General features: G+C 44.3%; 1 protein-coding gene and 1 long non-coding RNA gene across 10 annotated transcripts in view; one reads left to right on the top strand and one right to left on the bottom strand.

The window, feature by feature from the left end:
* Window positions 1-26,106, bottom strand: part of LOC134471917 (uncharacterized) — a 128,772-nt gene extending 102,666 nt beyond the window's left edge. For all 3 annotated transcript variants that reach the window (XR_010041661.1, XR_010041660.1, XR_010041659.1), the window contains exons 1-2: window positions 25,737-26,106; window positions 496-582 (exon numbers count right to left, since the gene is read on the bottom strand). This is a non-coding gene — a long non-coding RNA (uncharacterized LOC134471917). The remainder of the gene's footprint in view (window positions 1-495; window positions 583-25,736) is intronic.
* The window catches only part of Sh3rf2 (SH3 domain containing ring finger 2), a 109,834-nt gene that overhangs the window by 64,558 nt on the left and 17,859 nt on the right, over window positions 1-27,417 (top strand). The gene's annotated exons all lie outside the window — the stretch shown is intronic.

Raw genomic sequence — 27,417 nt, forward strand, 5'->3', positions numbered from 1 at the left:
ACTAGACCCTCCACAACCTGGCTAGGGTCCACCTTAAAGCACTTTCAGTTCCCCACACATATCACACATATACACACATCAATACACACACACACACACACACACACACACACACACACACAGTTGCAGTGATCTCAGCATCCCTAAACACAACATATACTACGTCTCTCCACATTTTTTTTTTTTTTGTCCTCAAGCCCAGTATGATTTTTGCATAACCCTGGGAAACTAAAAAATGTTTCTTGAATAAGTAAATGCTGTTCCCTTTGGAATTCACTTTTGATGCGTTCACCTATTTGTGATCATATTCTTACCTTAACTCCTGCGAGCATACTATTTTTTCATGTAAACTCTTGCCTCCCCACACCTGCAGAATTAATGTCTCTCCCTATGTTTACAGCACATTATTTATACTTGTGTTACAAACAATATATATTAGAACATATAACATTTTCTTTGTACTATAAATTACATGTATATGATCACCATACTTACCAGACTGAAAACTTCTTAAAGGAAAGGATATTGTTTTGTTCACTTATATTGCTGCTACAGTTCCAAAAGCCCTCCTATTTCTGATTGCTAGAAGAAAACAGATGGGAGAGAGAGTCACTTGAGTCAGCATGAGGAATACATTTCTCTCCCCGTCCTCTTCCATTCCATGCCGGAACAGTTGAGACAAGCCCAAGCATCTTCCCCGCACTTCTTGGAAAATGAGCTCTTATGCACTTTGGGGAATTCTGTAATCTACAAAGCTGACTCTATTTTTAAGCCCATATTTGGAATATTCTAAGTGAAGTGGTTCCTAGGCACTAGATTTTATAAGTCCAGACCCTCTCTAGGTATGCTCCTGTGTCCTCATCTTCCATAGGGTCTCCCATCCCAACTTCATAGTGTTCAAGAATGCCATGTTTCTTACTTAGTAGTGAGATAATTTTCCCCTCCTTGGATACCCTCTCAATACAAACCTATGTTTTAAGTTATATAACAAGTAATATGCAGTGATAAATTAAGCCTATGTTTATAGTGTTATGTTGCTATCTCCCAACATAAATTTATTTTCATTTCTCAGTTCTTACTCAATAAATCCAAATAATACTTTCAGAATCTCAAAAGGATGTGGCAGAGGGAGTCTCAAAAGAGGAAATGAACCCTTCTCCAATCACTCTGTTCCATATCATCATTATCTGCTCCAAATTGCCTTCTGTGGGAGAGAGCTTCATAGCTATTTGAAACATGTTTGTCAAATTTTCAAGAATGTATGCCCCGAGTGAAGACAGACTCCATCCCCATAAACTATCAGTAATGCCTTAGCAGAGGTTCAATGGCAGATGTCTGAAAGCAAAAAGGGCCAGGAGGCCCCCTCCCTCTGTTCTGCCAAAGCCCCATGAGTCACTTAGAGATCAGTATCACAGGGAAGAAACCACACCAGCCTGACATTCAGATGGCTTTTGCCCTTCACAGCTGCAGGTCTTCAGACAAGACAATGACAGCTCCAAGATTCAGTTTCTCATTAAAAAAAAATGGAATCAACCCCTACCTCACAAGGTTGTTGGGAAAAAATCAAAAGATGTAGCAAGTATGTACAGTGTTTGGTTACCATGTTTATTATTGTTGCTACTTTCTAAATTTCTAGTAGTCTGAATTTTCTTAGCAGTCAGTTGCTACATTGTTTTTCAATCCCTTTCCTGTATGTTTTTCTACTTTATATAATGAAAATTTTCACATATATATAAAAGATGAAAGAACAGTATAACAGAAATAATCCAACTTGGACCATCTTACTTCATATGCATTCTCATTCATTTGCCTGTTCCCAGATAGGGCTATTTTAATGCGGTCAAGACAATATACCATTTCATCGGTATATATTTTAGTAGTTGTCTCTTTTAAGCTATTTTTAACATAACCATAATACCATTAGCACACATTAAAAGAAACAAAAATTTTTTAAACATTAGTCATTATTCAGACTTCCATATTTGCCTTACGATTTTTTTTTTAATAATTGATTCAGTCAAATGGAATCCAAATGGGGTAAGCTTCTTGCACTGGGTTAGTATGTTTCTTAATTGATTTCATTCTACACGTTCACCACCCTCCTTATCCTTTAAAACAAATGTGTTTTTTATTAAATCATTTGTCCTACTGAATTTTCCACATTCTGGATTCTGCTGGTAGTGTCTCTATTGTGTCATTTAACACATTCCTCTGCCCCTTGTACTGCAGGCCTGATCTCAATTTTTTGACAATGGACAGTACTATATCCATTTTTGTTTTTGTTTTGTTTAAATGCACAATTCTATGACTTTTAATATACTCACAGACTTAAGTACCCATCACCATAAATAATATTAAATATAGCCATTACATAAAAAGAAAACCTGTACCTCTTAGCCACACTCCCCAAATCCTTCACTTCAGCCCAAAGCAGTCCTAACCAAACATTTTCCTTTGTCTCTATAGATCTGCCTATTCTGGACATTTTATATAAGAGGAAGTATACACTATTTGATCTTTTGTAATGGACTTCTTTCAATTGCCATGATGTTTTAAGGTTCATCCATGTTGTAATGAGTATTAGTTCCCTTTTACGACCAAACAACATCCCATTATATGGATACAGAAGACTGGTTTATCTGTTCATCAGCTGCTGGCTATTTTGGTTGCTTTTAATTTTTGGCTATGCTTAATGATACTTTTATGAATATTTATGTACAAGTTTTTGTATAGACATATTTTCATATGAGTATATATCTAACAAATGGAATTGGTAGATCAGATAGTTCACTGTTTGAGGAACCACCAACCATTTTCCAAAGCCCTTATTGCATTTGACGTTCCCATCAACAGTGTAATGTTCCAATTTTTCCACCTATTTACCAACACTTGATTTATTATGTCTGTTTATTATAGCCATCCTATTGAGTGTGAAGTGGTATTTCATGGTTTTAATTTGCATTTCACTGATAGTTAATAATACTAAGTATTTGTTCGTAAATTTATTTCACAAATGTTACCTTTTACCCACATTTTAGTTTGGATTTTTTGTTTTGTTTTGTTTTTTGTTTTTGAGACAGGGTCTCACTATGCAGTTCAGGTTGGCCTTGAGTTCACTTTGTAGCCCTGGCTGGTCTTAAACTTGCAACAATTCTCCTACCTCAGCCTCTCAAGTGCTGGAATTACAGGCATGCGCCACCATGCCTGGCTTGGGTTGTCTTATTATTGTCTTTATTATTGAGTTGGAAAGGTTCCTTATATATTCTGGATAAAGTCCCTTAGAAAATTATGACTTGAAAAACTGTCTCCATTCTGTGGGTCTCCTTGGTGGTAGTCTTTAAAGCACAAAAGTTTTCAACTCTCATGATAGCTAGTTTATTGATTCTTTCCTTTGTTACATTTGCTTTTGCTATAAGATCTAAGAGAGTATTGCTTAATCCAAATTAATAGAGATCTAATCTTAGTTTTCTATAGTTTTATGGTTTTAGTCCTTACATTTAGGTTTATAATCCAATTTATAATCCAAGGTGGAGTTTAGCTTTTGTATGGATTGTGAGGTAAGGGATCCAAATTCATTCTTTTTGCATGTGCAGATATTCAACTGTCCCAGCAACATACAACAAAGGCTATTATTTCCCCATTTTTGTTATTCTGGCACTTTTGTTAAGAATTAAATACTTTTTTATTGCAGCACATTAGGAGGCACAAAATGCCTGATTGCTACTCTTCTTGCATTAAAATTGATTCAGCTTGAGATACCATCAGCCTGCATCATCCATTTTAAGGTTCCCATCAGCCTTTCATCTAACGATTTGAAGGTTATTTCATTTTGGATGGCAAAATAGTGACATTTCAAATCAATCACTCCTGTTGAAATTATTCAAAGCTGCAATGCTTCTATAATATTGACTGCTGAGAGTTCACTGTGGGTAAGATCCCCATGCATAGTGAGCTTTCCTCAGATGACCTCACTGAGATGCCACATTACAGGCCCTCGGAATACATGGGGTGGGAAGGGGTGCAAAGGTTCAAAGCTCGCGATGTCTGCCCCTGCCCTGTTTGTTCCTGGTCATTCCCCTAACTCGCAGACAGCACTCATGTTTCACTACCTCTACCTTCCTGCCTGGCATGTTCGTCATAACTGAACTGCTAACCCTTTTTCCACTGGCCCCTGCCAGCTGGCCCTATCTTCCCTGCCTGCTTATGCCAGGCTCCTTGTTTACATCCTTATCACTGCCCTCAGGCTGGCCTCAGAGCCCCAGGCACTTTGGCCAGGAGCACCCTCCCTCGCCTTCCACACTTGGGCCAAGACCCGAGAAAGAGGCCTTATCCAGCCAGAAAAAGACAATGAAGGGCTCCAGGGTGGAGATGCGTAACAACTTCATTTTCTCAAAGATACGTTTATTAATTTCATGTTCCTGTGTTCAGAAGAGAACATGAACATAAATCAAAACACAAGTGATGCGGGGAAGTACAATGAGAGGTCTCCGCTATTGCATACACTGTTAGAAATAGGACACTGGTATGCTGGAGGAGCCTAGGTAATCTGTTGGTATTGTGTTTTAGTTGGTTTTCATTTTTTTCTATAGAGAAAGGCAGCTAAGTATTAAAAAAAAAAGGCTTTGAGTCAAGCAAAACTTCTACTCATGACTTGGCCACCTACTAACTGAATGACACTGAACCACTTAAGTTCTAAACCCTTGAGCCTCAGTGTCCTCATCTGCAAAATGGGGAAGACTTTTCATGCACAGTGCTTGCAAGGATTAGCAATCATCACCAAGCTGCAGCCGCTGCTCTTAACTTTCCCCTCTTTCCTTTCAGCAGAGATTTTAGAATGTCATTACTTGTAAGACTAAGGTCACGCTAGCTTCAGGCAATGAGACAAGTACCTCCTGAAATCAAGATGACCCTTCTGATCTGATTTCTCTAAAGTATATTTTTCAGAACTACTGGAAGATATAGGAGTGATCTTGACTCATTTTCTGTGTACAAAAACTGACAGGAAAAGGTACTTTTTTTTAACAGATTCAAGGTCATTCCTCCAAATAAACAGATGGACTAGTAACAATTTAAAACAGAACTAAAGTGCCTATAATACATAATTTAGCGCCCTATCCTTCACTCACATCATGCCCAGTTGCAATGAACATTATTTGCACAAGAAACATGATGGACTCGTCACCAGCCAGGTCCAGGAGTAACTGATCCTAGATCCTCCTGTCAGCACATCCCACCCCCACCCTCTCACCCACCCACGCTAATAGTGTGGCCCTGCGTAAAGAATTCTGCCTGCCCAGGTCCCAGTTTTTTCATTTGCTAGATGGAATGACAAAAGTGACCTGGCAGAGTATCATGCGGCTTAATTAGTTAACAGCACACTGTAAAGATAACTTGAGAAGAGATGCTCTTATTTAATTAATGATGGTCATTGCCGGGATTCCTCCTCTCTTCTGTGCAAGCCCCCCAACTTTCATATATAATATCTGGGCTTATTCTGGCTACTTTAAAGTTTTCTCAGCCCCAAGAGGTGACGGGTAAAAGGTCTTCCCTGAAGCAAAGAGCTTTTTAGCAAAGAGCTTTTCAAAACCATAGGCTTTGGGGTCAGCCAGCTCCAAGAAGGAACTCATTGCTTCTTCCTGAACGGAAAAACCTTAGGCAAGATATATAATCTCCAGGGTCCTCCGTTTTTTATATCTGTAAAATGAAACTGATAGTAGTAATTTTTATTAAATTGCTATAAAGATTAAAATAAGGCAAAGCATGTACATGAGATAGTGACCAGAGTTTAGTCATGGTAATTGGCTCAATAAGTAAACGTGCACTTATTGCTATTCTTTTGCCAAGCCAGGAATCTTCAACTCTCCTCCTTCCCTCATTCCACTGCCCTGAGGACTGGCTTGTGCAAACAGGCCTTGCTAAGAGTGATTCATCATACACACCTCAGAGCAGCTGACGTGTTGCAGCCTGCTGTGGAGAGCAAAGGCTTCGAAAAGCCCCTGTACTTCTTTGATAAGCAGTGACAATTCCAGAAGTAGAGAAAAAGTTTGACCTTTGTCTTGTATTCAGAAGGCCCCTGGGGCAATTTTCAAACCTTCTGCTCTAATTCCATGTAAAGCCACGTAAGATAGGTGGTGAATGAATGCAAGAAGAGAGACCTGACAAAGAAGCAAGGTGTAGGCTGCGGACCATTTCTATATGCACCTATCAGCTTTTCCCATGAGCCCTATCCTCACCTAATGGGTGCCCCTGCCTGTTGTGGGTCCTGATTGCCTGAGCCCCTCACAGCCTGTCAGTGGACCAGTCCATATAAGACTGTAGAGTGTCCACCAGGTACCAAACAGAATTTGGCACTGGTGATCCAAGGAATAAGACAGACATGGTCGCTACACTGGGGAACCTTCCAGGCCAGCAGGGGTGACACAGGAAACAAAGCATTACAATGCTGATGATGGAATTGGTTTTTGTTTTTTTTTTTTTGTCTTTTTCCTTTTTATCGGTACTAGGGATCGAACTCATGATTGCCTGCTTGCAAGGCAGGCGCTTATGCCACTGAGCTAAATCCCTGATGATGCAATTCTGTGTGCAAAGTGCTGTAGTTTGAGGACGAGGCTGAGAATGAAGGAAGCCTGCAGTGAATGTCCTCTTTAGCCCAGGAGGCCAGAGAAGCCTGCCTGCAAGAGACCTGGAGGTTAAGGGAAGGAGGCACACCCGAGTCTTTCTTACTCCTCCTCAGCCCCAGGAGCCCATCCCTTTTGTGCTGAAGCCACATGAAGCTGTGCCCATCCTCCTGGTACCTGGTAACTTTCGTAGGACCAGCATCCCCAACCCCATCCAAGCTCCCTCAGGTGCTCTGGGGCGAAAAATACCTCTCTGGTTTCTGTTGACAACATCAGGTTCAGTAATTAACCTCATTTGCTTCCTTGATTCAGCATTTCTCCAATGTAAGGTTAAACTTTACATCATCATTTTGCCCAATTAATCCTGGCAGGTGAGCCACTAAGGAGACCCAGCCCTGCCTGGGTAAAAGAGGGAATGGCCCAACCTGCACCTAGGATATTCAAGACAGACTTTAACTCTGAGAACCAGAAGAGATCACTGACATCTAGTGGGGCCTGCGGCACATAGTGCCTCCCACAGAACTCAGCAAGAAGGAAAGCAAGAGAAGCAAAATAAAATAGAAGTAGAAGAGAAGGTGAAAAGAGGTGCACAGGACAGCAGGTAGGGACAGAGGATAGCTGAAGGGCACACGCCGGGCATGGACAGACCTCAATAATACAACCCCCTTGGCCATGTGACCAACCTTGCAAGAGCTTAACTTTGTATCTTCAAATGAGAAAACTAATCTTATTTCACTGAGACTTGTTAAGGACCGAATAAGATACTCACATACAGATGGGTTCTGCCACTGTTGACATTTTGGGCCAGATCATTCTTTGCTGAGGTTATCTTGTGCATTACAGAGTTTTAGCGGCTATCACTGTCTTCTACCCACTAGATCCCTGTAGAACCCACCAATCACTTGAAGACATGCCAAGGCTTAAGGTTACCACCCAGATGAAAATCACTGATTTGCAGAATGCAGCACCGCGTCTAGCATATAGTAGATGCAGAATCAATAGCAGTTAGGTAAAGGCTCTGTGAAGAAATCACTTTTCCTGAACAGCCACAGCAGATCATTCTCCTCAAACACATGCTAAGAACATAAGGGTTTTTGGAGAGAACTGGAACTTTCCAAAGGCTGGACTGGTGGATTTGCCACTGTCCTGCTACTGAAATGTGCAAGCAGTGACTAACATATCCCCGCTGTTTTGTGGCCAACCTAGCACTGTGCTCTGTCATACAACCTAGTAGTCTCTGTGAGTGCTGTTATTCCCCATTTAGATGGAAGAAGTGAGACTGAAAGAGGCTAAGTAACTAGCTCAAAGCTACTCAGTAAGCACATTTCAGGATTTGGGTCAGAACATAGATCTGACAGTCTTCCAAGTCTACACTCTTTCTCTCCCCAAGCAGCAAGTGTGGCCATCTCCACTGTCTACCATGAGAATGTAGAAGAGATTCTCCAGTAGCAGCCAGCCACAGTGGGAAGGAATGATAGGACTGATTAGAAAAGACTGTCATTGGCCGAAGAGTAGGAAACACACAGCATGGGTTTGCCATACACACACACACTTGAAGATTTCATGATTTTATATCACTGAGTAATTTGGCATTATTTGCAGGCTGCCTTGGAATAGAGTAATCTGAGTTTGTTCACCAAACAAGCTGCTACATAGTATGTTTTCGGTAGAAATAAGCTGAAAATCAAGCCTTTTTCACAAGTGGTGGTTTCTACAGGGGACACAAAAGAGGCAGGATCCTCACCTGTATTCATGGAAAACCTAGACAGGGTTAATTCTTTTAATGCGTGGAAATTTGGTTTTGTCAATAGCCACATTCTAAGAAAAAGAAACCAAAATATTACAAGAAAATGGGCCAGTTTTTACTTTTTTAAATTAATTTTATTGGTGCACTTCAAATATAAAGATGACATTCGTCCTATGGAATTTGTACCTGTACACAGTATGTCTTGGTTTTTCTTTCCCCCCACCCCCTCTCACACTTTCGACCTGGGCCTTTTTTTTTTCATTTAAAAAACTAGTATTATAATTTTCATTTATAGTTGAAATATAATTTTTAAATTACAAGCTTTGGGGGATAAACTTTCACTCCTTTTCCCTCTTGTCTCACCCAGAAATAATCAAGCCATAGTAGAAAATTGCACAACAAGGAACATAATAAAACCTGCTTACATATGCAAAGAATATTGCAAATACCAGTTTTTCTGTTTCCAAGACACCGGCAAAGGAGGCCTTGCTTTCTCACGATAAGCCCTACATAGGGCAGCTCTGAGGACACAGAGGGCAGGTCAGAAATGAGAACAAATCATTCCCACCACTCCGTGGGTCAGCTCAAGCCACCTAACTGCACGGTCATACTTTCTCCCATCCCTCTTTTCTGAACCCAAACTGGCACTGACAGAAGAGTCCTCCTGCTGTTTCAGTGCTTCTGTTCATTTTCACAGCAGGTCCACACGTGTCAGATGACCATCCATTCAGTTACAATTTATTGAATCCTTCTCACGTGCCAGGGCATGCATTCAGGAGACAAACCCTGAGCAGATTGGAGACAGACATACTCTGGACCACAGAGTGAGTTCACAAGTTTAACCATTCAAGTGGCAGAATGCTAACAAAGTAGGAAAATGTCTACACTTTTATTTTCAAAGTTTTATTCCCTATGCCTGGGATTTGGTTTCCTCTGGGCCCTTATCATCTCTATTCTAGTACAGAAAGCAGCCATCCAGGCAAGGACTACCCACATCAAACTACTTATACTGGTGACACCTGGAAATTATACTGGGCATTCATTTCTTTGATCCAAAAGAAGATTGGCAAACCAGAGCTTGTAAACCAAATATAACCCACTGCCTAGTTTTGTATGACCACCAGTAAAAAGAGTTTTTATGATTGAAAGAAAAAATTAAAAGAATAATAATGCTCCAGGATAGGTAAAAATTATATGAAATTCCATTTTCAGTGTCCAAAAACAAAGCTTTATTGGCACCCAGCAAGTTATTCTTTGTGTGTTACATACGGTTGCTTCTGATGCTACAATGGGCAGGGTTAGGTGGTTTTGACAGAGAGTGCATGCAAAACCTAAAATGTTCACTACCTCATCCTTTACAGAAAGCTGGTTGATCCCTGGGCTAACACATTGCATTTCCTAGTTGGTGGGTCTGGTCATTTTTTTTCCTGCAGGGAGGAAAGAGCCCTGACCAACCGGCAGGCATTATCTGAACACTGACATCTGATGTATCGCTTCCCATACATCATTTCCCAACTTGTTTTAGAATTTACCTACATCCTGACTTACTGCTCTTAACTTCATAAGGACAAGGTGACTGGTAGTGCCTGATCATTTCACAGATAAGCCTGGTTAAGCCTGGCCTGGAGAGATGTTTAGTACATGTGACCTGAATACATGTGTGAGTGAAAAATTGTGCGAAAGTCAGTAAATGTGTATGCACCTTTGTATATGAGTCAATAAACATAAGAGACTGAACGAATGAAAGCATACATAGTGGAGGGATTTGATTTTTAAAAAGATGTGAATATACTAGTGAGGGAATTCTTGTAAGGATGAGCAGTTAAAGAAATACATATTTAAGTGAATAAGGGCAGGGGCCTACAGGAGAGTGACAAGTGAATGCAGGCTGTGGGGTCTCTACAGACACCATACAGGGAAGGGTGTTGACATTAAATTCTGCTGATTCCATTCTTGCCTAGCTTGTTCACGCTCTGCCAGCCCTGGGGATTTTGAGCTTAATCAATACCCTCCCTTGCTGAGGGTGTGCCCATGTGTTAGTGCTTTAAAGTCTGGGCTCTGTCAGAACAAAATCACCAGCACTTCTGTGCTTGAGGTCAGGCACCTGTGTCTCCAATACTGTAGCCTCCTATACTTAGAAAAATATGACTTTGGTTGCTGCGTCCCCAGCTCCACCCTTTTTATGCACTGTTGGAGAAGGAGACCTGCCCCACAAGCTGAGGGCCCCACGGAGACATGCTTGGTGCAAGGGATGGGTAGCATGTTAATTGGGGATGAATTCATAGCCAAAGTCATTCTAGGAGGACATGGAATCAAAAACTCCCTGTCCAGAACCACTATCTCCCTGTTCTATTTTTTTTAATAGAATGTATTTCAATCAGTCCATTTCCCTGAGTGTTTTGCATGCCTTTGATTTTTTTTTTTTTTTTTTTTGCCTGTTCCTCCCATTAGAATATAAACTCCCTGAGGACAGAGGCAGGCACTTGGAAACCTCAATAAATATTTGTTAGAAATACGTGAAACATAGTCTGGAAAGCAATTCAGCAAACCAAGGGTTCAAACCAGTTACCAGGTCATGGTCTCTCCCCCTGTGGTGGACTTCGACCTGGCTCTGCTACCAAATCCCTCTTCAAAGCTCAGGGTATTAAATTAAATGAACTTTCACACACACCCACCCCGTAGCTCTCACATACTAAAGGCAGGGGCTGTGGACTTGTTAAGATTCAGATAGTTAATATGAACCTGAATCCCGTGGCCATAACTTTTTTTAAATGGTTTATTACATGAATGATGGCCACTTTGACTGGCCTGCAACCAGAAGCAAGGTGGCACTAGGTGTGGTGACTTCTCTTTTTGGCCAATGGCCATCTGAGCATTGTGTGAAATGCCCCACATGTTGTCACTGCTCTCCTTCAGGCTTTCCAAATCTCTGCTCAACGCCACAGCCCAGCCCTACGCCCTACTATTTATGCCTTGTGAAAGTCATAAAAGTGTGCCCAGAAAGCCTCTGTGAGAAAAACGACTAGGAATTTCTCAGCCATTTTTGGAGTTTCCAGTAACCAAGCAAACCCATCCTGGCTCAGTTCAGCAAATGAAGTACAGAAATCAAGAGGCTCTCATTTGAGATCCCAGCCCCGACTCCTGCGACTTCTGTGAACCTTCCAGCTGTGACTGCCAGCACCATTTGATACTCCAGCTCCAAAATGCACACAATGTATACTGTAGGCCGGTCTCAGATGGCGGAGCACAAGTCTAACTATCAACTTGAGTCCTAACTTAGCTTACTTGCTCCCTCTCCCTGGCCTGGGCCAAACTACTGAAATAAGTTTTTGCCATGATATTCTCATCTGTAAGACATGAGTGGTGACAATAACAACAATACTTAGCCTCTTTGGTTTGTTATGAAGATTACATGAGAAAATAAGTGCTCCAAAATGAGTGGCCTAGCAAACAGCCTGTAAACATTAGCACTTCCGGTGGTTGTAATTTCAGAAATGTTTAGTTTTTCCCCATCAGTGACTTCTCTTTTCAAGCCCTTTTCATCTTCATACTGCCTCATTTAGAATTTAGACACTGAGAGCACCTGTCACCTGGGGAACCAGACATTCTCAAACCACTGCTTCATGGGGGACCTATTTGTCCTAATCTTGGAGCAGGAGACCATGGCCTTCTTTTGAGAAGATGGCACCCAAGGTTTGTGGGAAAATCACTGGCTGGGGAAAGAGGCTGTTAGGGAATATCAAAGAAAAGTAAAGAATGGAAAGTCAACCTACCTACCAACACATAAACTGTGTTCCAAACTCAATACCAACAAGAAAGAGAAGTGAAAGACAGTTTCTTCACATCTGTCCCAGATGGCTGAGACACTGATCCCCCCAGAAGCAGATGCACAAACATTTGTTGAGTGCTTAGATATTGTTCTCAAAGCTTGGAATACAAACAACAACTTCATTCACATTTGTTCTAAGACTGGATCAAAATTAAGGATTTCCTCCTCAATACAAGTCAGTGTTGTCTTGTTAGCACAATGAGTTAAAAATATCAGGACATCTGGAAACAAAGGTGATCTGAAAAGATTCACTCTCCCTTCATTTCCCTTCAAATGCAGTGCTGTGGAAGATGGGGTGCATCAACTGTCCAAACAGCTTAGGGCTCCGAGCTCCTGAAGTCTGCTCAGGGATGAAAGACAGCAGAGGGTTCAGGGGACCGCGGGAACCACAGGCTGCCCCACTGTCAGGCCAGTGTGGTGGGCCTTTTGGGGCAGTCAACCAAAAACTGTTCGGACCTAATTAGAGAAGGTGAGGAGCAAATTTCCCTGACTTCTGCAGAATATATCCAGCCAGAAACATGCTGTCCAAAAAGGATTAAGCGATGCTTTTGGAAATGTCACATGTCCCTTGCACTAGTTGTAAATCTCCAGACAGGATGCCCTCATCTTGATGGACTGGTGTTCCATTAATCCTACAGAAAGGGAAAATTATTATGTGACCAACTGAGGTAATGGCTTCAGTGTGCTATTTTCCCAGAAGTCTCCTATAAAGTAATTTGAAAAGGAAGGCAGACTTGCCAAAAAAAAAAAAAGGAAGTGTCGATGTCCGCTCCCGGCCGGCAGGAAGGACACACGACACAGTCTGGTAGTGGACAACCTTTTTTTTTTATTTTCTTTCTCCGTACAGCCTGCCCTGGGTTCTCCCAGCTGAAGCCTCCTTTGGTCCGCTCCCCGCGGCTCCTTTTGTGCTTCAGCCTGCCCCAAAGCCTCTACCGGTCCGCTCTCCGCGGCTCCTTTTGGGCTTCTATTTCCGGGCTTCTATCTGGCTTTTACTTCCGCCCAGGGGTGGCACCGGTATATATACGGGTACAGTGTCCAATCATGTTAAAGTAAGCAAGGCAAGCTGATTGGCTAACATCATCAGTTGCCAGGCAGACTATATTGTTGAGCGGGTTGTTTACGCGGTAAGCAGGAAACTAACATATTCGATGGGAGGGGTAATCTACCTCAGGCCTCACTCTTTACTACAGGCCTCACGTCCGCCAAGTGAGGCGACCGGGCTCGGGGCTGCGGCTCCCAACATCTCCCCCTTTTTTATTTTTTATGAATGTGCGCATCGTAGCCCTTTCTGGACTGGGTGCAGAGGCTTATGCCCTATGCGTAGGCCCACCGTAGGTCCTTGGCTTAGACCCTGGTCGGCCGTCCCATGGTCTGCCAAGGCCCTGAGGCCCTCGTTCTTTTTTTAGGGCCAGGCACAAACTGGACGGAACCTGGATGCACACAAGCTTGCACTCATTTTCTCTCTGTAAAGAAATCCCCTCGGAGAGAAATTTAGACCTGGGCAGCATCTAACAGTCCAGCGGCTTACGTGCAGGATGGGGTAGGGCCTGGCTTAGGTCGAGTCGTGCTGGGGAGGCACGCTCTTACCCGTCATTGACTCATCTACCCTGCTATATCATAATTTTTTAGAGGAGGAGTGTGGGAAGCTCACCGTCCCTAGACTCGGTCGTAGGCTAGGCGAGCGAGCCATGCATATGCCTGAGGATCTTCTTGTCCATTTCGGGCTACCGCTATTTCTATTCATCTTGTTGGTTGGTCTGTGATGGATCTCCAGTAGGGCAGGTCTGATCTTTAGTCGAGGGCTTTGTTGTCTGTGTCAGTCTCTCCGGTACCCACAGTGGTTCTCGTCCCGATTCCTGTGGGAAAACACAAACCGCGCCTCGGTTCCAGCTGACCACTGGATCCGGGCCCATCCATTGTCCTGTCAGGACATCTTTCCACTTCACCCACCCTTTATGGTTGGGGGAAGGGTTGCAGTGCTCCACAGCTGGGGAGCGATTATCATTATTTAAATTTAAAAAATTGTGTGTGAATAGTGCCATGGATAATCGTGCCTTTGGGGCCAGGCCTTGGCCTACTCCCCCTTTTTGTTTTTGTAAAATTTCTTTGAGGCTTTTATGAGCCCTCTCAATGATTTCTTGACCTTGGGGATTGTATGGGATATCATGTTTTAATTGAACCTCTATCATTTTGTAGAACTCATTGAAAGCTTTGCCTATATAGGCTGGTCTATTATCAGTTTTTAATATTTTTGGTTTGCCCCATGCGGCCCAAGCTGCCAGGCAATGATTGATCACATTAGACACTTTTTTACCTGTTTCTGCTGTTGCAAATATGACGTGAGAACAGGTGTCTGTGGAAACATGAACATATTTAAGAGTCCCAAACTCCTGTATATGTGTGATGTCTATCTGCCAAACATCACCAGGGATCAAACCTCGAGGGTTTACTCCCATCGGTATGGCAGGTTTGTATGTGGCACAGGAGTCACATAGTCGCACGATATCTCGTGCATCTGTTTTAGAAACATGGAAATGGTTTGCTAGTGTCCTGGCACTGACATGAAACTTATCATGGAAGGCACGGGCTCGCTCGATTGGTGTTAGTAAGGTAAAAATCCATAACGGGCGAGTGGCAGTGTCAGCAGCCGCATTCCCCTGTGCCATAGGCCCTGGCAGGGATGTATGTGCTCTTATGTGGGTGGTGAAGACCTTATGGTGTCTGTTCTGAAGCAATGTCTGGATAGACAGGAACAGCTCTCTAAGATCTATAACATAAACTGGCCAGGACTGAGGGATGGCTGAGAGAGCTGGCAGCCCCCTCTGGACCGCCCCCAGGGACTGCATCTGTGCGTTGACCGCCCTTAGATCATGGAGCAGCCTCCACTTGCCAGACTTTTTCTTAATTATAAAAATGGGGGTGTTCCATGGGGAGGTTGACGGCTTAATATGTCCTAATCTAAGTTGTGTACTGACTATTTTTGACAAGGCTAATAGCTTTTTCTTAGGCAGGGGCCACTGAGGTACCCAAACCGGATCATTTGATCTCCAGGTGATTTTGATCGAAGTGGGTAGGAGAGCTTCTTTAGCGGCCCCTAAGAAAAACCCAATCCTTGCCTACCTTTTTTGTTTTCTACTGGTATTGGGGATGTCCGACCCTGTAGGGCATTGCCCAAGCCTTTGTCGGGGGTATATCCCTGGTTCCTGAGTATATCCTTAGCCTGGGGGGAGCAGTTTGACGTAAGCGTGACATCCATCTGAGTGAGGATGTCCCTTCCCCATAAAGACACTGGCAACTACAACACAAACGGTTGGAAATGGCCCTGATGACCCTCCTCATCGCACCAGAGCAGGGTTGAAGCACTAACCTGAGGAGCTGACACCATCCCCAGGCCCTGCAGCGTGTTATCTGCAGTGTTGGTGGGCCAGTTGGAAGGCCAATCCTTTTTGGAGATAATGGAACGGTCAGCTCCTGTGTCTAGGAGCCCTGTTATATTTTTGCCATTGACCTTAAGTGAGAGCATAGGCCTTTTACCAAGTGTCATATGGAGTCCCTCAAAGACTTCCCCTGAGGAACCGAAACCTTGACTTTCTCTAATTTTCTGCTTTGAGGGAAATCTCTTGTGGAGACTGGGGAGCAGCAAGAGCTGCGCTATCTTGTCTCCTTTATTAATTACCATAGTACCCACAAGAGATTGAACCATAATTTTAATATGTCCTGTGTAGTCTGAGTCTATGACCCCCGGGACTACTGTGAGACCCCGAAGGGCCGTGGAGGATCTCCCGATCACCAGACCCACGGAATTTTTGGGTAACGGTCCCTTAAAAGTGGTTTCAACCACTTGAACACCCATATCAGGCACTAATATAAGTCCTGAGGCGACACTGAGGTCCACACCTGCTGACCCAGGGGTGGCCCTTGTTGAAGGCTGCCACCCTGAGCTGTCCTGTCTCTGGGGCGGGGGCCCGCCTATGAAGGGGGCCCCCTCTGGCCGTTTTTTGGCTCTCTAGCATCTTGTCCACAAATACGGTTGCCCTGAGCATCAAAGACCGACCTACACTCCTCAGCTTTGTGTGATCCCTTCTTGCATCGCCCACAAACATATGGTTTTTCATTCCTAGGACGAGGCCTAGCATCTGCATTGTTTGGGCAGTGACGTTTAATGTGTCCTGGCTCCCCGCAGGCAAAACACCCTTTAGCCTTACATTCCCCTTCTAACCCGCGAGGTCCCCTCTGCTGTATAGCCGCGGCCAGGAGAGCAGCCACTCCCGAGTTGGAGAGCGGCCCCCCTATCTCTCTGCATATCTTAATCCAGGCATTGAGGTCCTTGTTCTTATGAGGAGCTATCGCTGCCTTGCACTCCTTTGTACACTGTTTGAAAATCAGCTGCCTTACCAGCGGTCGAGCCACTCCCGGATCAGAAAATATCTTATCGGCAGCATCTTGCATTCGGGCCACAAAGTCAACAAATGGCTCTGTGGTACCCTGAATTATTTTTGAAAGACACAAGGAGGCTGTTCTAGCACCACTTACTTGCTTCCAGGCGCGGAGTCCTATGGCATTGATTTGCTCATAGACAGCGCCGGGGAACTGGGTCTGGTCATCAGCGTGCCGACCTTCTCCCATAAGCATTTTCTTGTTCCACCCCCGGTTTCCTCGATTGGCGTTTTTTTCAGCCTGCTCTGCAGAGAACTCTGCATACCAGGCTCGCCAATCCAGGTAACTACCCGAGGGCAGACAGGCCTTTGCCAGCTGAATCCAGTCCGCGGGGGTGAGGGGCCCAGAAGACAGATTTTCCAGCATGGCAATGGTGTAAGGCGCAGTCGGCCCAAAAGTTGTAACTGTATTTTTAAGCTCTCTAATCTGTTTTATCTCAAAAGGCTCCCATACATTGCGTCCCTGGCCCATAGCTACTTGTACAGGAAATATCTCGTAGGGGTCACTATCTATCCCAGGTGGATGTACCTCATGAGACAAGCGTCCCCCCTGCCAAAGCCGCCTGTGAAAATACCGACCCGCCGGCGGCGGAGCATAAGACGGCGGCCGTGATTGGGCGGAGAATGGGGGCCCGTGCATCACTTCCTGTTCTGGCGAAAGGGGGGGGGGCTCCCAGGCGGCCGCCTCGTGGCGAGGAATCGCCTCCGGAAACGGCCCCCAGGGTGGGGCGGAAGGCTTTGCCTCCCTCTCGCGCCGGGGCGCACTCAGGAGCTCTCTACTCCTCCGAAGACCAGGTTGAGCAGAGCGCAATTCGCGGGGCAACGCTGGAAAAGAACCCTGCGACTCCTTATTGAGCGACTTAGGCTCCTGACAGCTGGTCTCTTTGGCCTCCCTGCCATTCAACTTTCCCTCGTCCTCGGAGTCAGACGACTCCGAGGCTAGAGCCCCGTCCTCCTCCTTAGCATCCTTGTTCCCCTTGACAGACACCTCTCGGGAGCTCCCTGACTGGGCCTGCTCAGATACCCTGCGTACTTTTGTAAGCTCTTGAGAGCTTTCTCCACAACCACCCTCGCTCTTAGTGCCGCTACCTAGCATGTTTCCCATTTTTTAATATGTTACTCACCGCGTGAGGCCCAAGGAATCCGCCACTTACGCGTGAGCCTGAGGGGAGTCTAAAAGCCCTGTAGGTGCGCGCCACCCAGAGCCCAGGCTTATCCCCAACTCACCTGTCTCGCAGCTCTGTACTGGAGCGTTGTCCACTTTACGTCTCGGGGGTGATCAGTCCCCGTGCGGGCCACCAAATGTCGATGTCCGCTCCCGGCCGGCAGGAAGGACACACGACACAGTCTGGTAGTGGACAACCTTTTCTTTTTATTTTCCTTCTCCGTACAGCCTGCCCTGGGTTCTCCCAGCTGAAGCCTCCTTTGGTCCGCTCCCCGCGGCTCCTTTTGTGCTTCAGCCTGCCCCAAAGCCTCTACCGGTCCGCTCTCCGCGGCTCCTTTTGGGCTTCTATTTCCGGGCTTCTATCTGGCTTTTACTTCCGCCCAGGGGTGGCACCGGTATATATACGGGTACAGTGTCCAATCATGTTAAAGTAAGCAAGGCAAGCTGATTGGCTAACATCATCAGTTGCCAGGCAGACTATATTGTTGAGCGGGTTGTTTACGCGGTAAGCAGGAAACTAACATATTCGATGGGAGGGGTAATCTACCTCAGGCCTCACTCTTTACTACAGGCCTCACGTCCGCCAAGTGAGGCGACCGGGCTCGGGGCTGCGGCTCCCAACAAGGAAGATCCCAAGCAGTGCTTCAAGATACCATGAAAGAATCACACTCTATCATTTCTAAGATTGTAAATTCTTCATTTATTGCAGGAACTCAAATCACTCAAAGGGAACAGAGAAAACTGCTTTGGTAATGTCAGAAGTCATTATCTGTTTTCTCTTCTTTTTAAAAATGTTCATTGCTCTTGCTATAATGCCATTTGAGAAATTTTTAAAAGGATTAAGAGCACTGGAGGTTTAGCTCAATGGTAGGAAACCTGCATACATGAATTCCTGGGGTCCAGGAGAGAGAGAAAGCAGAGAGACAGAGACAGAAAGACAGAGATGTGGGGATTAGAAGCGGGTCTACAGATATTAGATCAGGATACAAAGAATTAAAAGCAATAGACACATGATTTTAAAAAGTAAACTTTGTAAAGATGCCAAGAAGAACTCAATATTATCAAATGACTATTGAGCTCTCTAAATTCCTTCAAAGAGAATTTTAAAATTTAACTTTTCTAATTTCAGTTTGCTTCACCAGCTCTCTTGCCCAAAGTGACAAATATGTGACAAATACTTACAGAAGCACCTACTGTAACTCATCTAAACCAGATGAGGGAAATTATGAACAAGAAGATTAATTATATGATAATTAATGATTATATGATAAGAGTAACATGATTATATGATAAGAGTAACAAAGAGGGGACCCTTATCAAAGAAATCTGAATTCACAACCCAAGTTCCTAACAACTAGGCTGCACTGGCTCAGGACTAGTGTTGGCCCCTGGGAATCCAACAATTCCCAGGGGGTTTATTTTCCTTAATGCAAGAAATTATCTTCATAGCCACTCTCCAATGTGAAAAGCTATTTTCTAAGGTCTTAAGGTCACTTTGTCTATAAATGAGGTGGGAAGAACAGGAAAATTCTTATGTTCATACACTTCCTCACTTTAGGGTGGCACAGGGATGGTAGCATTTTAACCCAGTCTACCCTGTGCATGAGAGCAGTGGTCTTGACAAGGATGGATCGCCAGAACATGGCTCTGTGTACATTATCTGGTAGATGCTTAACGAGTATCTTCTGTGAGTAAATACAAGGGGGACCCAAAGCAGATTTAAGAGGAACTTTCCTGTTTAAATTTTTATGGCCATTAATGAAGCCCAGTGAGAGAATTTAATTACAATTATTGCCAAATGGTAACTTCAAGTGGACTGTTATGACTGGGAGACAGGGATCATAATAAAGTTTTTGTGTACCCTGGCATTTCAAAAAACACTAGCACTATTCACCCCACCAGACTCTGCCTTGGTACCTACATCTCACTTTGAAGGCAGGAGGCCTTTGCACTCAGGAAAGCATGAGGGAGTGATGGCAAGAGAAATGGCAGGGCAGGGGACAAGCTGCCCAAACAGAGGACCCAACTCGGGGAAGGCTTTGTCTTTAGGGGTTTTTTTTAATTTTTTTTTTTATCAGTACAAGGGATCAAACTCACAACTGCGAGCTTGCAAGGCAGGTGCTTATGCTGCTCAACTAAATCCCCAGCCCATCTTTAGAGTTTGAAGTGTGGTTGGATTTTGTTTTTTCCCAAGAAGCCAATGCAAAGCAGAGCCATGGAGAAGTACTAGGCCCCACCCTTCACTGGAAGCCTTATGATGCACAAGAATAGCTCGATCTGATGTCAAGGAAGAAAAACTCCTAACTATATGTCCCCACACATAGGTCAGCCACCAATCACTGGGTCTTCCTCTCGGGAATCTAGCCTATTTGGTCCTTAGATCTTACAGTGGAGTCTTTCCTTCTTAAATCTAATCCTACTGAGGAGGTCCTGTCCTGCCTCTTCTCCCACACTTCTGCCTTACACGATTCCTGCTTATAATAGGAGCAATGGGAACCACATTATAGTTGCTTCATAGGAGCCGGACAGTACAAAGCATTTTGCATGCATGTTCTGAGTGAATGTGCCCAAAAGTCTCATGAGGATGCTACTATTGTTACCCACTTCCACAAATGGAAACTGAAATTAAGAGAAATTTGAGCTTGAGTCTCATAGCCAGTGAGTTTAGTGTCAAAACTCAAATCCAAGTTAGACCAAAAGTCAATTGTTATATTCATGGATTTCCCAAGGAACTACAGAAGTCCACCTACTCAATCACTGCCTGTGGGACTCTTCCTGAGTTAAACAGTGGGACTCTGGAGTTTTCTCCAACTGATTCAATCTGGCAGTACAGGGCGCATGTCACTGGAATTTTCCAACCCTCTCTGCTGATATTACAAGTAGTACCTTTTCACTACAGGAGAGGCCTCCAGGTAAATGCTTCCTCAAGAATTTATCTTTGGCAAACAGGGTTTATCAAGAACATTTTATCTATGGTATACAACTTCTGGAAACCCTTCAGAATACTATTTTAACCATTTAAAAATTTGGAGCAGCAATTTAAAATGTTCTCAGACCCAGGCAGATTTACATCTGGCTCTTTTACATTGTCAAGGTGAAATTGTCAGTTTTCATATAACTCTTTCAAAGAATGAAAGAGGGCATTTCCCACTTGTTTCATAAGGCTGGGCTATGCTTTGTATCAAAACCAGAAAAAGGTAACATAAGAAAAGTATCTCACTTATGAACACAGATGCAAAACTCCTTGTGTATATTAGCAAACCATCAACAGATGTGTATGAAAATGGAATACATCTAAACTGAGTTCTTAAAAAGGTTGAGAGGTTGGTTTAAAATTTGAAAATTATTTCATCTAATTTACTGACATTAGCAGATTAAAAAGGAAAACTATATAATACTTTTGATAAAATATATTTGATAACATTCTATATCTATTCATTACATATTAAAAAATCATAGCAAACTAGGAATAAGAGGAAATTTACTTAACATGATTAATAGACTACCTAAAACCTATAGAAAAAAATCGTATTTAATGGTGAAATGTCTAAAGATTAGAAAAAAGAACAAAACATCTGTCATGTCCCTGCTCAACACTATCCTAGAAGTCTTTTTTTTTTTTAAGAGTAGAATATATTTATTGAGAGAAAGCAAGCTTCTGTCTAAAGAGAGACAGAAGGGGTCCAGAGCAGGTTGCCAAGGACTCTGTCTTTTCCAGGAACTTTTATAGAGTAAAATCATGGGTTCAAGGTGGGGGAAGACTGGGAACTCACAAGGCAGATGAGCATACGGTCGGACATAACTATAGTTAAAACTTTGTGACCTAAATGAGTCCCACTGTAGAGTTTATGAAGCAATAGCAAACTCTCACCTCCATCCAGGGATCTCAGTGGAAGATTTCCAAATAATAATGAAATGCCCAACCTACTATGTCCTCAAGTTTGTGTTCTCTAAAACTAAAGAATGAACTTTAGGAACAACAGAGTACAATATATTTATTGAGAGAACAATAAGAGTACAATATATTTGTTGAGAGAAAGTAAGCTTCTGTCTGAAGAGAGACAGAAGGGGTCCCGAGCAAGTTGCCCTATCCTCGAAGTCTTGGCCAATACAATAAGGCAAGAAAATGAACTGAAACATTAAATATTTAAAAGGAAGAAACCTAGCTGTCATTATCTGCAGAAGATATTATTGTCTATAATCAGAACTCAAAAACTTCAGAAAAATGTAAGGAGAATAAGCATAAGTCTGTCAAGGTATGGATACAAATCAATGGATACAAATCAATGTCCAAAAGTCAATTACATTTCTATATATCCAAAAGAAAAATAAGAAGATAATTTTTAAAAGATACAATTTAAATAAGCTATTAAGTTTTTTAATACTTAGGAATAAATCCAACAAGACATGAAGGACCATTGTAAGAAAATTTACAAAGCTTTATTTAAAACTTTATTGAGATGAATTTAAAAAAAGACATAAATGGAGAATTACACCATGCTCTCAGATAGGAATATTCAATATCTTAAAGATGTTTACACTCTTTCAGATTTATCCAGAAATTAAATCCCAAGGAGTCTGTTTGCTTCTATGGTACAAAGGGCAACTCTGAAATTCAAATGGAACAAAAAGCCACGCCAAGATAGCTCTAATAAAGAAGCAGGAGACAATCTGGCTGGCATAAAGAGAGACTTACCAGATCAAGTAGGAAATTTTATTTTAAAGCTATAGCAATTAAGACAGCATGGACTGAGCACAGAGCCTCTACTAAACTGAGGGAACATACCAGGGAACCTAGAAACAGATGCGGCATGGAGACTTGATTTATGACAGAACAGGCTTCTCAGATCAGGGAGAAGGATGAACTACGGGGCCGGGCTAATTGAGTATCCATGTGGAAAAAAATGAAATTGGATTCCTCCCTTGTCAAAAATCAATTCCAGGTGGATTAAAAACTTAACCATGAAAGACAAAACTATAAAACTTTTAAAAGACAATAGGGAAGTATATCTTTATGACCTTGGAATAAATAAAAATCTTATTCAAGATTTTTTAAAAGTGTGAGCCATGAAGGAATATATAAATTTGACTGTATAAAAATAACTTTAGTTCGCCAAGACACTACAGAATTTTTAAAAAAAGCTATAAAGAATCCACACCCAAAATACTAGAAGTTCATAATATGAAAATAATAACCAAAGGGGCAGGAGAAACAAAAGATAAGAGTAGACATTTCATCTAACAAGAATAAACATTTCTTTACATGTCAATCAAGATCATTACCACTCAGACAAATCAATTTAACACCATGATGAGATAGCACTGCATACCGCCAAATAAGCAGATAATAAAAAAACTGGACATTACTACACTGAATAATAACAAGATTTGTCATTTGTTCCTGGTGGAAGTATAAATTGTTACGGTCACACTGGGGAACAATTTGTTACCACCTAATGTGGTAGTTGTCAATTTGAGTAGAAACACCCAGCTGAATTGGTTCAGCATGGTTCTAGGTGTGGAAGACCCACTTAAGGAGTGAAGTTACTCAACATCAAAGTGGGGAGGGAACCAAAGGTTGGATGGGTCACTTGATGACAGTGTTCATATTATGTTGCCACTGCCACTTGGCACAATGTATGGAGTCTTCTGCTTCTCCTGGAGTAAAGCCACCTGCCCAGGGCTGTATCACTGGAGGTTACCTTCTTCAGGAATTCCTCTTCCTCCAGTAACATCTGCCACTCCATCTTCATCTTGTCCTGCCTTTCCCAGGGAGTTGTAGGATGCCCCTTGGGTGTGCGCTCTGGACCTGTCTCATTCACACACTCCTTCTTAATGTCAGGTTTGTAGCTATCCTTCTCCTTGAAGTCCTGGGGAAAGCCACAGTACTTCATTTGCCTACTGTACTTGTCATCGATGGCCATCTTGTCTCCAATGCAGCACACAGCTGAGAGCAGGGACTTACTGGGGGCCTTCACTTGGGCCACCTTCTAAACTGTGGCATCCAGACCTTCATTCTGATAGAGGAGCAGGGTGGTAGCCAGCCCTCTGTTCACAATGGGCTTTTCTTCCAGGATGGTGGTAGAGGAGGCAGAGAAATCCTCATCCAGGTTGATGGTGTTCAGTCAATGCTCTCTTCCCCATCCAACTCAGAGCTGCCATTGGCTGAGTGCTCTTCATCCAGTTCAGAGTCCTCTTGCTCCTCCCAGGTGCCAGCCAGCCCATAAGTGAGATCTCCCCCAAGGTGTAGCATTGAACATTATGGCCCCCTTCTGCTCCAGATCTAGCCCCATCGGCAAGACTCCAACTCCTTAGCAACCTCCACCTTCTCACCACTGTTCCGCAGCTGCTGCAACTGCTGCAGGTGCAGCTGCCTAGCCATCACCTTCTCCTGCTGCTTCTGCAACTCCAGCAGCACCTCATTCTTCTCAGTGCCTCGGGGGACTCTGTCAACTGTGCTCCATTAGTCTCCTCATCACTGATGTCCATGTTCTCCACATGGGTATCATTTGATGGTGGGAGCTGGAGCACAGGCTCCTCCTTGGCAGCCTCATCTGCCACTCAGCATCAAACCCGGTCTCACAGCCTTGAACCAAATTCCCCATCTTGAGTCTTGAGGACAGTGAGTCATCTACCCACGTGACCACATCCTTTCTCTTCTCACATATTTTCTTCACTTCCTCTTGGTCTTTTTAAAAGTCACCAATGTTAGAGTAAACTGAGGCACCACTGGGACCACTAAGTCGGGCAAAGGTGAAGCAATGAACAAAGTTTATTCAAGCCTGGGTGAAGGTGGGCCAAGGCAGGAAAACCACTGGTCCCAAGGCACAGAGTTGGGGGGTGTTATAGGGGTGTTTGGATAGAAAAGGGGTATGCAGAGAGGAGTGAGAAATTTTTAGTTTGGGTTTCGGGGAGTGGGAGGGCAGGTGACATCTGTATCTTGCAAGTGCCACTGCCTAAAGAGGTGACTTGTTCATCTCCTTTTACAAGCTCTGGCTCCCTGTAATCTCTGTCTCTGAAGCTTAGGTCAATGCTCTGCTTGGGGAGTTTTTTCTTCTCTGGGCGGGGATTTGACAACCATCTCATGCATAAGGTACTTAGGAGCCAGCCCGAGTCTCACTGAGCTCAGGGACTATGCCTACAAATGCAGTTTGGCCCAGCTCCCTTCCAGCTCACACTCCCACAGGCCATCAGCTATGCCACCCTGCTCCAGCCAGGAGTGCAGCTGCTCATCCTCAGCTCCTCATCATACTTGGCCAGAACAGAGGGAGGTTTCTGCCGTGCCAGGTTTCGCTGCTCTCATCCTGAGAGCAGATAGCTGGGCTTCTTATGCAGCTCCACATTCTTCTCTGCCCACTCCGTATCCATCAGGTTCATCCTTCTCCTGCAGCACGCCTTTGTAATTGAGGGTGAGGACCACAGTCCTGCTCCCTCAGAACTCAACAGTATGCTCTACAGTGAGGCTCTGCAGGTCCCAGGCACTGTACAATCTTGCCAGCCCACTCAAATCCCTCCTCCATCAGAGAGCCGACGCCAAACTCTTGGTTCATCTCTCCAACAGCCTCATCTTCTTCTCTGCCAAGTCCTTCTCCTTCAGCAGCTGCCAGGTGCTCTCTATTCAGGCTTCGGTGTCATCCAGCCAGGGGTCATCCTCTCTCTGTGTCTTTACCTTCTCTAACTTACCTTCTGGCTCAACAGACACTTCTCCTTGACAGCTGCCAGTTTTTCCTGTAGCTCCTCTCGCTGTCACATGGCCATAAGGTTAATGACCGGTGCCCACCTCTTTCTTGACAGCACTGACTTCTAAGGGTTTCAGCCCCAACTTTGCTCAGGTTTATTGGTTTCCTCAATGTCGAGTAAGGAGGCATCTCCTAAGCTAGCTTTGGAGCTGGCAGCGGTCGTGGCCTCATAGTGGTCATCGCACCCTTCCCACCTCATTCACCTTACAGAGGACTAGTCCTGAACACACAGCCACCCATGCGCCACTCTGGGCTTCAGTTTCAGCTCCACGCCGCCCACTCCCACGCTCGCTCCCTGGTTCTCGGCTCCACTTCCGCCATCCGCCGCAGCTGACGCTCCTGCTGCCGCCCCCCACTTCGGTGCTTGTGCTTTTGTGCTCCGAAGCATCTGCAGCTGCTCGAAGCTATGGTTCCGGCTGCCTCTTTGTCTCTCTGCAGTGAGTCATTGCCCACCCCTCTAAGGCCTGTCTGCCAGAAGCCAGGAAACTGTGATACACGACAACTCAAATGGGTGCAGTTCCACGTGGCAGCGGGGCAGCCTCTAAACAAACTGGGAATACTTCCGGGTCACGTGGCAGCTGTGGAGCTACTACGAAGCACAATGGGAACACTTCCGGGTCATGTGGCTGCAGCGGAACACTACAAAGCACAATGGGAATACTTCCGGGTCAGGAGCCAACCTCATGAGCCAGCCTCGTGACCCAGAGCATTTCTCACCCTCTTGCGGGGCAGCTGTGGCCGCCGCTGTGCTGCCCATGTGGTGAAAACAGTGGAGGACAGAAAAGCATTTCCAGAAGACAGAGCCAGGCTCCAGTGTCCCTGCCTCCCTCACCTAACAGGAAGACCTGCAAATGCCCAGAGGCCCCTTGGCAGTGGATTTTCTTCTCTGATTGATAAAGACTTCTTTTTAATGAGTTGGGAAATGAAGCATGGAGATTTTTAGCAGAAATGCTCATCCCACTCCTCCACAACCAGACTCACTGCCTGATCTCAGGGTGCGAACTGTATGACAGGAAGTAGAGACTGCTGGAGGACCCAGCAGCTGGCCTCACAAACCCCTGTGGCGTGGGAACCTGAGGTCACAAGTGACTCCAGGGAAAGGAGCCACCTACCAGGCCATTCAGTCAGAAAGGCTGGGCCTTCTGTCTTCTACCCCTGTGACAGGAACAGACTTGCCTTCTCGGAATTCAGCCCGTCGGTGTCATCATTTACCTGGTGGGGCCCTTCTGTCCTGTCTGCTCTTCTTCCAGCTTCTCTCTTGCTGCCTCTCCCATCTCCCCATTTCTAACTGTCTTTCTTTCTTCCTGCCTTTCTTTTTAAGTCTTCTTGGTCGAGCTGTGATTCACAGCTTTCCCCTCTCTGTTTCTCCCCTGTTGCGCAGCCCCTGCCATGAAGCCCCCTGCCAGTGCAGTGTTGGGGAAAGAGGGGTGAGCACGCCGGGACAGGCCATCCGCTCTGCTCGAACTCTCAGGGAGCGTCAGTGAAGAAGTAAACCAAGTTGAAACTAAAAGATGATTTATTTGAAGTTGAAGAAAAAAGAAGGTAGATGTAGATAGCTACGCTGGCCAAGTAAGGAGCACTGGAAAGTGAAATACTCAGGATTTCTTGTCTGTGGGTCCTTTTTATGCCTTGTCCTGTGGAGGCTCCTGGACTCTGGCTCCCCTTAATTTCTTCTACTCACCAGACCTTTCCTGTTGTTTGGTGGAGGCTCGGATTATGAGTGGGATACTTAAAGACAAGTAGTTTAGGCCTAATATTAAGTAAAAAAGTTTATATTGATCACATTACTTGGAATCTCATTGTTTTTTGTCTTTGTCTTTCTGAATACTGGAGTCTAGCTGCCTTTTTCTAATTGGTTGAGCCTAATCTGCTGAGCCAGGGGCT

The sequence above is a fragment of the Cavia porcellus genome, unplaced genomic scaffold (assembly GCF_034190915.1).
Source record: "Cavia porcellus strain 051 isolate PalLab524CR breed Dunkin Hartley unplaced genomic scaffold, mCavPor4.1 scaffold_21, whole genome shotgun sequence".
In the NCBI taxonomy this organism is placed as follows: domain Eukaryota; kingdom Metazoa; phylum Chordata; class Mammalia; order Rodentia; family Caviidae; genus Cavia; species Cavia porcellus.